Source organism: Ictidomys tridecemlineatus, chromosome 13 (genome assembly GCF_052094955.1).
Source record: "Ictidomys tridecemlineatus isolate mIctTri1 chromosome 13, mIctTri1.hap1, whole genome shotgun sequence".
In the NCBI taxonomy this organism is placed as follows: domain Eukaryota; kingdom Metazoa; phylum Chordata; class Mammalia; order Rodentia; family Sciuridae; genus Ictidomys; species Ictidomys tridecemlineatus.
The window spans coordinates 68,381,114-68,394,562 of NC_135489.1; the positions used below are offsets into that span (position 1 = coordinate 68,381,114).

Consider the following 13,449-nt stretch of genomic DNA (forward strand, 5'->3'; position numbering starts at 1 on the left):
TCCCTGATGACCTACCTGGCAGATACATCCTTCTGATGCCTTTGTAGCTGCATCGCTGTTCAGAGAACAATAATGCTCTCTGCAGCCTTCCCCTGCCCTCTTAGTAGCCACAGGACCCTCCCCCTCCCTCTCCAGCCTCTGCAAGGGGACACGAGGCCAGCACAGTGACACAGAAGCAGCCACACGGTGGTGAGCACCCCTGGGGCATCTCGGGTGGTCAGGGTGGAGGGAACCAAGATAGCTGTGCTGAGATGTTTCCACCACGAGGCTCCGAGTGTGTTTCTGATCTAATTACACATCTAAGACAAGGAGGCCTCGGAAAGTGTTCTGTAAAGAGCTCTAAGGTGAAGGAGGAGAGGAAGACCTTTTCTGTTCCATTAAGACTTGATTTTCTGATCTCCTCCTCCAGTGGGTGGCAGGAGGAGAGCGGGTCCACTATTTTACAGTAGAGTGGTTCAAAGGTCGGGCTCAGAGTCGGGACGGGGGGGGGCGGTCTGGGTGGTGATGCTTACGGGTTGAGAGGCACTGGATATGTCATATGTCAGAGTGACTAGATTTGGCTACAAAGGTAGAGAAGCCTCCGTAAGAGTGAGTTAAACAAGACCTAAGGGTCTCATTATCTTGTGTGAAGATATAGCAGGCGGTTCAGGCTGGCCCAGCAACCCACAGGCAACTGACCCCTGTCTCTTTCACCTTTCATCCTACGCTCTCCATGGTTTCTACTATTTTGGCTACCTCGCACAGCAAGGAGGCTGCTTGAGTTCTAGCCATCATTTCCCCATTCCAGGCAGCACTCCCCCGCAAAAAAAAAAAAAAAAAATTGTGGTAGGCCCAGAACACCAGGGCACTTCTCCAGCTTAGTCAGCCCACCCTAGAGGTCTGACACAGCCCTGCTGACAGCTCATTGGCTGGTACTTTATCTCGTGGCCACCGGAGCTGTAAGGGACCCTGAGCAACGTGACACATTGCTGCTGTAACACTTGGGGGCTGTTACTAAAGGACAGTGGAGCAGACATGGAGAGGGGTGGGGGCTGCCCTGGGCCCGTGGTGAACTCACGTCTTCCACTTTTTTATCTGAGGCACAACCATGGCATCTGCCCCCTGGGAGAGCACAGGAAGACCCTAGCAAAGGGCCTGGGGACGGCCCCACTCAGAGTGCCCAAGCTTCATAGGAGCCCTGTGTAGTCACCCACGCTAGAGGAAAGGGACCATGGCCACCACCAAGCGCAGCAACAACGGGCTTCATTACTCGCCCCTCAGTCTCTCCACTGGGGCAGGGCTCCTCCCCCTTGGCACCGCTGACATTTTGAGCCAAAGAATTCCCGATGGGGTTGCTCCTGGCTTCCTTAGAGGTCAGCAGTGCTACTGTCTCCACTGCCAGACGTCAGTTGCACCGTGACCGCCCCCATGGCAGCCTCAGAGAGTGTCTTCTGGGGTAAGACCACCCAAAGGTGGACCCTGGCTCTGGGTCTGGGAATCCTGGAGCCCGTCTCTGCTGGCAGGGCCAGGGCCAGGGGCAGGGGCAGCCTCTCGGGTCAGCACCACCAGTGGAGGGACGCAGAGGAGGCGTCCAAGCAGCGGCCTGGGGACAGCAAGGCCACCCTAATCCAGGAAGGAGAAACCTTTCCTGGGACACAGAGACTGTCTGCAGACCATGAGCCTGCCCACCCATCCAGAGGGCCTGTCACCAACCAGGGACATGGCAGACAGACAGCCCGTATGAAAGGAGAGTGGAAAACAGGGGGAAAAGGGAAAAGAGGGAAACTCCCAACCCTTGGGAAGTCTGGAGAGTCTCCTGAATAATGGAGGAGCTTTGGTTCTGTGAGATCCGGATCAACCACAGGCATCATTAGAGCAAGGATGTGCACGTCTATTGACATCTTCCTTTGACACGGGGAGCTGGGTTCTGGGCCCATGTTTTATAAAACACACACTTGGAAGATGTCACGTGGCCTCTGCCCACAGCCCCAGCCTTCAGAACCTCGGTTGTGAAGAGGGTGGGCTTCCTCACGGGTCACTCAGGGCTGCTCAATGGAACACTCACCAGGTGAAGGGACTTGAGTGTCCTGGGGGCGGGAATGCCTGGTGGCTCTGGGTTCTGACCTCGGGAGGACGGGGTCAGATCTGCCCCTGGGCTCCCCAAGAGCCCCCTTCCCCAGCTCTCCAGGGGAGACACCATCTTTTCTACCTGAGGTTCGCAGACTGTCCTGGCTGAAGGCCCTGTAGCCTCAGGGACCTCTGGGTTCTCCTGAATGTCTCCCAAGAGACCTCTAGGGGACAGTTGAGTGGCATCTGAGAAGGCCACCACCACTAAGCATGGGCTCCCAGAGACCTGGCAGGGCTGGATCTTAAAATACAACCCCAGGAGGTGGGTGTAGCTCTGTCTCCTTCCCCCCACCCCCTTCCCCCTCTCCCCCAAATACACATACACACACACACACACACACACACACACACACACGTCATGTGTCATGGTTTAGATGTGAGGTGTCTCCTGAAAGCTCATGCGTGAGACCATGCCAGGATCTTCAGAGGTGAATGACTAGATGGTGGCCCGCCAGGAGACTGATCCACCACTGTGGACAGAGGGTGGGGCTGTAGGCGGGCAGGGTAGCTGAGGACCTGGGTCCCTGGCGTATGTATTTTGTCCCCAGCAGGTAACTCTGCCTCCTGGTGGCCACCTGAGCTGCTTTCCTCCTTTCCTTCTCACTTGTGCCCAGAGCCGTGGAGCTGGCTGGCTGTGGACAGAGACCTCTGAAACCTTGAGCCAAACTAAACTTTCCCTCCTCCATGTTGTCCTTGCTGGGGCCCTGTGGTCACAGCAGTGAAAAAGGTGACAAAGCAACACCTGTACACACACACACACATACACAAACACACACATGTACATATACATACACACACGGTAGGTAAGCAGATGCCTTCTAGGCCTTGGGGCAGCACGGGCATGACCCTAACACCACCATGGGGTTGGGGGAAGGGCATTGGAGGCTGCAGATGGGAAGAAATGGAAGCACACAGGAGGAGAAGTCACCTAGGACTGAGTTTAAACCTGAGCATCACCCACCAGCTGCGTGACCTTGGGGAAGTAACCTAACCTCCCTGAGCATCTGTTCAACAGTTGCAGAATCTCCTGGAGACCATCAGTTCTACTCCCTGACAGGTACCTCACCACTCCTATCGGGGCTCCTGAGAGCTGGCTGACTACTTCCTGGGCCCCAGTGACCACCAAGTACAGGACACGCTCATCAGCTGGCCTCCTGCTGGCCTGTGAGCTGTGTGTAGCCGGCCCCTCCCAAAGCGCAGCCTGTCTGGTGCCTAGAGGGCCCTCTGGAGATATTTGCTGAAGAAATGAACAAACTGCCAATAAAGACAAACATTTAAAAAAGGAATAAAAAGGGGAGTTTACAGAGATTCAGAATTTCTGGCGCTCGCGACTATTTGTTCATGGAATCTATTTATCATGGGCCTGGGACTGCAGAAGGCTGAAATCGAGGGGTGACAGCAAACCACGGGGTCCCTGCCTGAGAGCTGGTGGCTGAGGACACTGCTTTCCTCTCCCCTCAGCCCACGCGGAGTAAGAAGCCTATTAGGGCTGAATAAGGCCCGGACAGCAACCAACACAGAGAACCAGCCGACATCCAGCAGCCCCACTCAGGGTGGGCTCAGCACCAAAACCGTGTGTGACCTCTTCTCGCCACTCCAGATGCAAGTCTGGTCCAGGTCATGGTCATCTTTGGCTTCGAAGGCTGAAATGGCACTGTCACCCTCCTGTCCTTCTCCACTGAGTGGCACATGTTTTCTTGTACCAGTGGGATCAGATGTGACCACTCTCCTGCTTAAACCTCCCCCAGGCCTCCCTAGGGGACAACATGACCCCAACCTACAGGCCTGGAAACCAGACTGTGGACTTTTGTGCAAAGCATCAGAGAGTGCATAGTTTCGGCTCCGTGGAAGGTACAGTCTCGGTCCAAGCCACCCAGTCACGGCAGCATCACATGGAAACAAACACAGTCAGTGTGTGGAGAGTGGGCAGGGCTGGTCCAATACCACCTGATTTTAGAAACAGGCAGGGGCCAGACCTGGCCCAGGGCCTCATCTGTTGGCTCTTGCACAGACACCCTGCCCTGCCTGCCTCCGGGAACTCTCCTGGGCTTGCTCCTATGTTTCCCAGCCACATGGCCTCATGCCTGCCCCCTCCTCTGCCACTCCTGCCTCCAGACCTTGGCACATTCTGGTACTCTACCTGCAGCACTTCTCCAGGCCCTGCCTCCTGGGCTCCCAGGTCACTGGGCTCAGCGGGGCCCCTCCCTGACCTCGCCTTCGTTCTGTCACCTCACCTGGCTCTATCTGACCCAAAGGATTTAAATTACCTTTGTTCATTTAGCAGATTCTCTCCTCCTTGCCACACACCATAGCTGCCTTGGGAACAGAGTCCTGGAGGGCCTTGGTTGCCCCCATCCCAGCACCTAGAATGTGACCCAGCTGGTAGCAGCTGCCCAGTGACCTCCTGAAGTAATTCCTTGAACGAAATGGTGATAAGGAGCTTATGTAGATAAAGCTGTCCCTGAACTTGCAGCACTGGATGCCACGTGGACCTGCTGTTCACCCTCAGCAGGAGCATGGAGCTCCCTGTACTGCAGAGAGGGGACGCTCGGACATGGGGTCGCTTCCTGGGACAGCCCAGGTGCTCTCCTGCCACAGCTCAGGGCGTCTACTCTGTATGCTCACTGTCACCCGATTTCCATTTTGACTAGACATTCCCGTCAGAGTTATTCTTTGAAAAGGTTGTGGAAAGATCAGTCGCTTTCTGAAGCTACGGAAGCTGCTTTACCCTGTCTCCACTTTGAACTGTTGTTTTAATGGAGTTAATTAAATTTACATCTTATTTTCAAACGTTTGAGGCCACAAATCCTCTCCCAAGTGAAGAGTGGAGGAAGGAGGGCTTCTTGCCCACCTCTGAGCACCTCCTCAGACTAATGCATGGAGCTGCCCAATGTCTTCTTTGATAGGGAAGCAAATGATGTGATCCCGAGGGCTGTGTCCCCCAGTGCCCCTGGAATGCAAAGGTCTACCAGAGTGACACTGGCAGTGGGGAGATGCCAAGGCCAATGTCTCGGCTTGGCACCAGAATCACGAGGCACTCACAGCTTTGTAGGTTCAAACAGCAATTCTTTATTCCAGCTCTCACACCGCCTCCACACAGGTCCAGGGGCAAAACGTTCTGCCGTCTCCACGTACAATTCACCTACTCCACGAGGCTCTCTCCAAATCCCATTTTAATCTCATGAGAACTCAACGGGAACAAGCAACAGGAACACCCTAATCCCAGCAAAAATCTTCAACCTCTAACTTCCCTAAAACCCATTATCTTAAACTGGCAACGCCTTAAACTCAAGGAGCCTGTTACTTCCTCAAACCTGATCAGTTTTAAACCCGGATCCACCTTGGTCCTAGAGCAAGGTCACCTTATTAAAGCATGCATGCAATGTCCCATCGAATGTCCTCTAAGCACCATGGGGTACGCTTGGCAAGGAAATTTCGATGCGTCATTCCTACTTGGTAATGGCCCTCAGCAGGGAGACAGGCACACAGCCTGGCCTCGGAATAAAACCTCATGGTGGAGTAGAGGGCCAGTCAGGAAGCAAAGAGGCATCCCCAACCCATCTCCAGCCCTAGGGATGTACAGTCAACTTAGGGTCAAAGGGGACTATGGGAAAGAGAAGAGAATCACAAGCATCACTCAAATTCAAATCAAACTGCAAAGGCACATCCTCCGAACTCAGTCCCACTTACATGAATTCATACTAAGTAAATTGTCAACACACAGGGAAGGGATTCTGCTCCCTGCAGAACTGATTGAAAGTGAGAGCATCTTTGGTCCACAGGGGACTGGATGACTGGCAGATGGTGGAGCTGGACACTAGTTGTTGGCAACGGCGATTCAGCTCAATGTTCACTGATTAACAAAAGCTTTCCTGGGACCCGTGGTGCAGAGTGCCTAGCAAAAAGGCAGGTGCAGTAAAGCTGTGGACCTGCCTCTCCCTGGGTAGAGATGCCTGGGCATCTGCAGGGTCTCCCAAGGGCCACCATCTCTGGTGAAATGTGGTATGATTGCACTTTTTTTTTCCACTTTGAAAAGCTAAAAAAAAGTTGCATTTTAAAAAAAAGTTTTAATTCTTAGAAATCAAACAACATGGTTGCACACCTCAAACGTTCCAGAAGCCCTGGGATCTGCTGGGACAGCCAGAAGGAAAGACGTTTTAAGTTTCTGAAAATATCAGTGAAGACAGGCTTGACCGTAGGTGGCCTGAGAGCTGCGTCCCATGGGAAGAGGCAACCGTGAAAGGACCTTAGTGCCAGGCCAACCCAGCAAGCCGAGGATGCTGCTGCCCTGAGACAGGGGACAAATGTCAGCCATCAGATGTCACAGCCATCCTTACTTAGCGCAAGCCACACTGGGAAATAGCAGATGCCAGGCAGATTGAGCCCCCAGGCAGCCTCTCTGAAGGACCACTTGATGGGCCATTTCCCTCCCGCCTGCCTGGTGGGACTTGTTTAAGGATTAAGGTGATTTGTGTCCCAAGGAGGAGAGATCCAGGTCATCCTGGGAACAATAAAGGGCAAATGCCCGTCCTGCCCTCACATCCCCTCTCCAGAGAGGGCCTTCCCGTAAGCCCAGGTTCTGTCCCTCCTGGGATAAGCAGCCAGGCTGGCTGTGACCTAGTTGTGGCACCCATCTCCCTGCATGGCATGAATACAGGAGGGGCTGAGTGCCCTCGGCCCAGGGAGTGGCACAGAGAGGTGCTCAGAGTGCCCCCCGAGGGCGGGCAGGATAAACACCACAATGGCCTTTCTCAGTCGGGGGGTTGGAGACCAAGAGAGTCCTCGCATTGCCTGTCTCCCCAACAGCCCTCAGAGCTGCTCCCCCTGCCTGGGGCAGGGATACAGTCTCCCAGTTCCCCCAGTGGCCTCCAAAGTGGCTGGGGCAGGGCAGGAGGCAGAGCCCAAGCCAAGCCCATGGCTCCATGCAGTATCTTGCTACAAGGGGCCCTGGGAGCCCCAGCTCCCAGTTTGCCCTGTGCATGGCCGAGGTTGAAGTGCTGCTGGACACGGTTCCTACCCGCTATCTTCTCCTCAGGCTGGGGGACAGGCATCCCAGCGCTCACTCCTTGGCTGGGACAACTCTGCTGTGTGTGCTTGATGTCCCATCCCCAGAGCTCCCCCAAGGCTCAAGCTGAGAAGTCTACTCTGCTAGCCACCTTAATGTTGTGCCTGCAACCGCTGGCCTATTGTCCCCTCATGCCCCTGAACCTCCCTGGTAAGCCGCACGCCCTCACGGGGTCTCTTCTGGGAGGAAGCCCAGCTGCCTTTTGTTCCTCATGGGTAGCCCCTCACAGAGGTGCCCAGAAGGCCACTGGCAGGAACACCTGTAAGTTGGTGCTGACAGGCTCCAGGGGCCTTGGCACTGTGCCTCCAGAGTTCCCAGGGCCCTGTCCTCCTCCTCCCATGCTCATCATGTCCTGCAATGCCTTGGATATTCAGAAAACACTAGTCTCCCACAGAGTTCTGGCTGTGGAGCCCCCAGAGTCTGGCTCGGGCCCCATAAATCAATGCCTTGTGACGCCGTGAAAGGAGCAGCTTGTGATCCGCTAAGTTCAAAGACCATTATTTCCTGTTGATCTGCCTTCATGCAGGAGTGATTCCCCCAAATAACACCCTGGAGTTTCGCACGGAGCTGCTGGGAATGGTCTCCTGTCTGCAGGTACAGATAAATACGGGTGACCTTCCTCCGTGATGGATTGACGCTGTTGGCATTCAGGTACATGGGGACATGGAAATGATGCCTGTTTGTGGGAGATGATTTCTCCTTCACACTAATTGTGTGTCCCTTAGCTTTACCTGTGCTGAAGGGTACACTGTCAGAATGAAAAGAAGAATCACAGGATTAACAACACACCAGTGTTTCCTGCACATTTATTACACTCTAAGCTCTGGGCAAGGCACTGTCTCACTTGATCCTCCCTCAGTCTCCAAGGCGGGCACTAGTGCGTCCACCCCCTCGTACAGACAGGGCAGCTGAGGCTTCCAGAGGTCCAGAAATTGGCCCGAGTTCTTGCCTTGCTTAGAAGCTGAGCAGAGTGGCCGACCCAGTGCTGGGCCCAGTGCAGAACAAAGACGTGGAGCCCCATGTGCCACAAACGTTAAAGGTTTCAAGATGGTGACAACAGGGCATCAGGAAAGCAGGGTCCTTCTGAGCATGAGGCTTTATGAAGCTGTGTAGCCATACCCCGTGCAGCCAGTCATGGGTCTGTGGGCTCAGGAGAGTGCTGTGGGCCATGACTAGGGCCTCGGGTCTATCCTATGTGCTTTGGAGATGGGAAGCAGCTGGCCTTGTACTGTGTGGATTTGGTGAGCCTGGTGATTGGGCAGAAGTGCTGGCCATTTTCTGTCAGGATATGAACCAGCTGATCCAGCAGAGCTGTATGATACCCTCCTCTACAAGCCAGGCCTGCAAAGAGCACGTGATGCCAGCCAGGGAGCTGAGAAGGACCCCAGTGGCCAAACAGGAACAGACGTGGTCAATTATACTCAGACCTGGAGCAGGCTCTGAGCAGGACAGCCTTGCACACGTGGCCAGAACTTCACCACAGAAGTTCAGATTGGCAGCTGCCTGTCAGCCAAATGAACACATCTACCCCATTCTCTCTCCCTCATCCTGCTCTTGGAGAGGCGATGGCCAGCGCCAACACAGAGCGTGGTTTAAAGAGCTCGTGCGTGCCCTGAGCCAGAGACATGGACACCGATTCCCTCTCCTCCATCAGCTGCCCAGTGTGGGCACGTTTCCAAACCTCTGTGAGGTTCAGTGTTCTTATCTGTAAGATGGATAGGGGTGTCCATCTCTCAGTAAAGCCTGGCTGGTGGGGGAAGTGGCACAGTGCATCAAAAGCCCCTGGCGGGGGCTGGGGATGTGGCTCAAGCGGTAGCACTCGCCTGGCATGTGTGCGACTCGGGTTCAATCCTCAGCACCACATACAAACAAACAAAGATGTTGTGTCCATCGAGAACTAAAAAATAAATATTAAAAAATTCTCTCTCTCTCTCTCTCTCTCTCTCTCTCTCTCCCACCCACTCTTTCTTTAAAAGAAAAAAAAGCCCCTGGCACCCAGCAAGGTTGAAATCCGTGCATCGACAGTCCCAGGGCCAATTTCATCATGAAGTGTGTGGGACAGGTGCAAGAGCATGTGACCAGAGAAGACCAGACAGAATATAGAGGTCCTCCCCCAGCTCCTACTTATGGTCTGGAGAAGTCTCTTGGCTCTCCACGTTCAGCATCCTTTCTGTAAACGTGTATGCTCAACACTCCCGACACACAGGATTCTAAAAGCCACAGATGAGCAGAGTGCTGTGGAACTGCGAGAGGCGGCCCTTCTGATGGCCTGCCACAGTTGGCATAGGTTGGTCTGGGCTGGGGAGGGGCAGGAAAGGGCCTGCTCCCGGCTCTCCCAGGTTTCCTCTGTGTCATGGAGTCCATGGCCGTCTCTCCTGAAGCTCTCCTACAGGGTGCAAAGTAATCCGAGTAGTTTTCCTCCAAAAGCTTTCTATAAAATTTCCACATTCATGACCTGAATGTGACCCACTCCATTCCGATGCTTCCTCTAGAGATAAACCCAGGGACCCTGAAGAGAGAAAACCAGGCCAAGCTATGCATCGTCAGCGGCAGCTACTTTACACAGAGGCCCAAGCCCGGCACGTGGCTTTATGGGATAATACCAGTCACAAATCAAAGCTCCTGCGTTTCCATGTTCCTGAAGATGTCTCTACCCCTAACGGATAGCTCTGTGCTTTAAGAAATCCAGTGTGCTTTAAAGATTCTATTTTTCTTCAAAAATATTACATGTGTATGAAACAATCTGATGCTCTTTCCTAAACCTTAAGAAGGACAGGGGGGTGGGGGGGGAGTTGGCTGTCATCTAATCACCTACGCAGAACGCACAAAGCCGTGCGTGCTCACAGCGCCCAGGATGTAGCCTCTGCCACTCTTGGTGAGAACACCTTTCCAGGACATGCACATTCCAGAGCCCCAGCTACAAGGCCCAGGGGACTGCAGACAGAAACCTGGAATCCTCCGGCTCCACTCCCACCCTGGCCTCTTTAATAGCTGTCCGCATTGCTTCTCCCAGCTTGTTCTGCACAGCAGCTTGTTAAGTAGATTTATGTAAACATCCAACCCAAATTCCAGGGGCTCTATCATTGAAGCCCTCTCTCTGTCAAGAGCAGCATGCAACCTGTCTGCCCTGACAGCATCTGATCTACCCTCCCCGCAGCTCTGCCTCTGGGGGGGCTGTTGTCCCTCCTCTGCTCTACACCCCCAAACACCCGCTGCACACAGAGCACAGTGGGAAGGGAGAGGGTATCTCCTGCCCTTGGGGGCTCTGATTAGGTGCCAGAGACCCAGCTCCCAGAAGCCCAAGGGAGGTTTCAGGCACCTTGCATACAATTATTCACCTGGCAGTCTGGGCAGGTTGCCATGGCAATGCTTCCTGAGCCTCCACATCTACATGTCACTGATACATCCCATCAGTTCAGCAGCGAGGGAAAAAACCGGCCAAGCAGTCCTTGGGCCCCCACTGCCCTGACTCTGTCACCTATGGTTTGGGCATAATCTTGGACCCAGAGACAGTGGTCCTTTTAATAAAAGTGCCTTTCACTCAAGTGTATCTTAAAGCTTAAAATCAAAATCCAGCCTAATAAGGATTTTCCTCCTTTGTCCTTCCTTCTTCTAGCACCGGACATGAAAGTGGCTTCTGCTGTTGGCCCTATGGTGCTTTAATTAGTATGTTCTGGGCCAGGAAAGGGAGCTCTAACTTCTAAAGCCTCCCCAGGAGGGTGGACCTTGGGACGCGATCGCAGGGAGCTTCCTGGTATCCGAGCGACTCAATAACACCAGGCACGCGCTTGCCTCTGGGCCTCTAACTGAGCAAAGCTTCCTCTGTGCATATCTCTAAGGAGAGAGAAAGGAGTCCTACCTGCTTCACCATATTGTTCTCATTAAAAGGTGACAATGAAAAGAAATAACAGTTCTCTAGGCCTCACCATATCACAGCGCTCAGCCCTACCCGCCCTGACACAGGTGGCCAGATATCACACGTGCTCAACACCAGCTGAGCATCAGAGACTTGGAGGTGGTCATCCCAGAGGACCCCTGAAGGGACAAGGGAAGACACTTTATAGCTCAGAGCCTCATCATTTTGGGCCACCTTCCACCCAGGGAAGTGCTGTGTCAATGCTGGTGCATGCCCCCGGGTTAGGACAGCAGGACAACAGTGTCTGGAGTCCCCGAATTCCACAGAGTGCCACTGTCCAAGCTACCATGCTGACACAAGGCAGCCCCACGTACCTGTGGGCGACCCCTCCATGACGTGGCTGATGTAGAGGCCTTCCCGGAAGGTTGGCCTGTTGTCATTCTGATTGATCACGATGATTTCCAGAGGCACGGGCCCTTCCAGGGTTTTGCCATTGACATCAGTCGTCTCCACTAATAGCTGTTGGGCAAGGAGAAAGGGGGAGAAATAAGGCCTTAACTCGTTATGAAGACTGAAATCTGGTTTCCCAGAGAAAGTAGGCTATGTCTGCAAGATTATGAGCCAGTGGCCATATTCAAACTTTGGTCTCAATGGACAGGCACTGGGAGTGGAATAGAAACCAAACATCTCAGCACAGAAGGCAGAGATCAGCTCATGTTAGAGTCCCCTGGGAAATTACAATTAATTCATCAAATATGCGAAGAGTGTTAAAAAAAAAACAACTCACAATCAGCCCTAGATGAGAAAATGTGCTTACATTGTTTTTGTTTTTCCAACATCATTCTTAAAAGGAATGTTATGCTAATAAAAGTATTTGACTAAGCATTTACGAACGGAGCACATTAAGGGATGAGCTTGAGTGTTTACACTGACGTTCAGGAGAATGTTCAGCACGCCAGGCAGTGTTTTAGAAGACATGGCTCATGCCAGAAAGCCAGGATCTGCAGGGCCCTGAGTGGGACCTCGAGATTCCTGCCCAGCGGGCTTTCACCAGGTCCTGGGATTCCCCAGGCCCATGAGGCACTTCCACAGAGAGCCGCCTTCAGATCCCCAGGAAGGCAGCACCCAGACCCAGCTGCACTGGGTTAGAAGCAAGGAATTACGCCATGGCACCCCCTGAGAACCACGGGGACTTCTTGTTTCCATCTTCTGTGCTCAGTTCTGCCTTTGCTGCTTTTGGCAAGAACAGCCACCCTTCTTGGATGAGTGCTGTTCCCGGCAAAGGTGTCAGGAAGCAGTGTTTCAGTGACAAAAAAAAGGCATTTGCAGTCAGAACTCTGGGGAAAGGGTCTGCATTTTGGATCCCAGCACAAGAGGGTGCCCTCTGTGACCTTGAGCAACACCCTCAGCTGTCAGTTTCCTCATCCATCAAATGGGCCAACAGAAACACCATTAGAGTCATAACAAGCAGCTGTGGGCAGGTGGCCCTAGTCACTCACTCAGTCCTCACAGCGATCCCACAGCCACTTTTGGGTAGGTTTCAGAAGCCAGCAAATGTTAATCCAGTTTGACCTTGCGAGACCACCTCCAGGTCCAGGGTCAACCACCATAACAATATGTCTAAGCACCTCATGTAAGGCCTGGGACAGAAGACTTCACAACTGCACTAGCTGGGGCTATAGTTGCCACTGCTATGATCAATGCTAAAGTCAAATTATCCCAAACTCAGAAATGAAAGAGAAGAACGGTGGAGACAAATCAGTGCAGCCATCCCCCACCTGGTGGTATCGTAGCCCTTCAGAAAGTAGCGCCACAAAATTCAACAAAACCACGGAGGCCTGGGGCACTTTGTTCCATGTTGCTATGACTCCTGGTCCTATCTGAGTGGTGCTGTTTGGAGGAAAATATTTGCTGCAGTGTTATTTCTAATAAAAGCCCACTGGCCACCAGGTAAATGTCCAATGGAAGGGGACAAGCTGAATTCAAGTCGGTGTGGCAACGTGATAGACTGTAGCCATCAGAAAAAAATAATTAAGCTGTGTTGATTCCTTAGAGCACTGAGTAATGCACAGAACGGTGCGTACCTGGCACAAACAGGGTGCACAAGGAGGACAGGTTTGGTGTGAGCAGGGAAATCAGGTGAGTGGGGAGGGAATTGTCTTCTTCGTTGTTTCTTTAGCATGATTTCATCTTTACTCTCATCAGCAAATTCACACACACTCACATACATGCACACCCGTGCACACACACCATCTTGATTTCTGGAGCAGATAAAATAATGTAAAGTTACCTTATTAAAAAAATAAATAAATGGGCAGAGCCTTCTAACATTTGAACCGAAAGAAGATCTTACAGAGAAGGAATTTTACATTTTTATGTTTTTTTGAGAGCTATTATGAGAATAATGAAAACAAAAAATCAA

The 13,449-nt window shown here is 52.8% G+C and overlaps 1 pseudogene; it reads left to right on the plus strand.

Moving 5' to 3' along the window:
• Positions 1-12,193: 12,193 nt before the first annotated feature.
• LOC144369671 (cadherin-19-like) overlaps positions 12,194-13,449 on the plus strand; it is a 37,262-nt pseudogene continuing 36,006 nt past the window's right edge.